This window comes from Erinaceus europaeus, chromosome 1 (genome assembly GCF_950295315.1).
Source record: "Erinaceus europaeus chromosome 1, mEriEur2.1, whole genome shotgun sequence".
NCBI lineage: Eukaryota > Metazoa > Chordata > Mammalia > Eulipotyphla > Erinaceidae > Erinaceus > Erinaceus europaeus.
Window position 1 is genome coordinate 145303867 of NC_080162.1, and position 1224 is coordinate 145305090.

The window sequence follows — 1224 nt, forward strand, 5'->3', positions numbered from 1 at the left end:
TATATTTTGGTGATTAGTTTCTTGTCTGATGTCTGGCATGTGAAGATCTTCTCCCATTCTGTGAGGGGTCTCTCTGTTTGTTTAATAGTTTCTTTGGATGTGCAGAAGCTTTTCAATTTGATGTAGTCCCATTGGTTTCTTTCTGCTTTAGTCTTCCTTGCAATTGGGTTTGATTCATCAAAGATGTTCTTGAGGTGTAGGTGGGAAACTGTTTTAGCAATGTTTTCCTCTAAGTATTTGATTGTTTCTGGTCTGACATCTAGGTCTTTGATCCATTTGGAGTTGATTTTTGTTTCTGGTGAGATAAAGTGGTTCAATTTCATTCTACTGCATGTTTCAACCCAGTTTTCCCTGCACCATTTATTGAAGAGAGCCTCCTTTTTCCATTTAATCCTTTGGGCCCCCTTATCAAAGATTAGATGCCCATAGGTGTTGGGATTTACTTCTGGGCTTTCAATTCTGTTTCACTGGTCTGTGTGCCTATTTTTGTTCTGGTACCATGCTGTTTTGATGATTATGGCTTTATAATATAGTTTAAGGTCTGGGAGTGTGATGCCTCCATTTCTGTTTCTTTTCCTCAAGATGGTTTTGGCAATTCTAGGTGTTTTCAGGTTCCGGATAAATGATTGTAGTGTTTGTGCTATTCTCTTAAAGAAGCTTGGTGGAACTTTGATGGGTATTGCATTAAATTTGTATATGGCTCTGGGGAGAATATCAATTTTGATGATATTTATACTTCCAATCCATGAGCATGGGATATCTTTCCATTTCTTGGTATCAGTTTCTATTTCCTTGAGTAGCGACTCATGGTTTTCAGCATACAAGTCTTTCACTTCTTTGGTCAACTTTATTCCTAGGTATTTGATTGATTTTGCTGAAACAGTAAATGGGAGTGATTTCTGGATGTCTTCTTCAGATTTAGTGTTTGCATAAAGAAATGCCACTGATTTTTGTACATTGATTTTGTAGCCTGATACCTTACTATATTGCCTAATAACTTCCAGTAATTTTCTACTGGATTCTTTAGGTCTTTCTATGTATACTATCATATCATCTGCAAATAGTGAGAGCTTGACTTCTTCCCTTCCAATCTGTATTCCTTTGATTTCTTTCTCTTGCCTGATTGCTATGGCAAGAACTTCCAGTACTATGTTGAAGAGTAACGGTGACAGTGAACAGCCCTGTCTAGTCCCTGATCTGAGGGGGAATGCTTTCAGCTTCTGT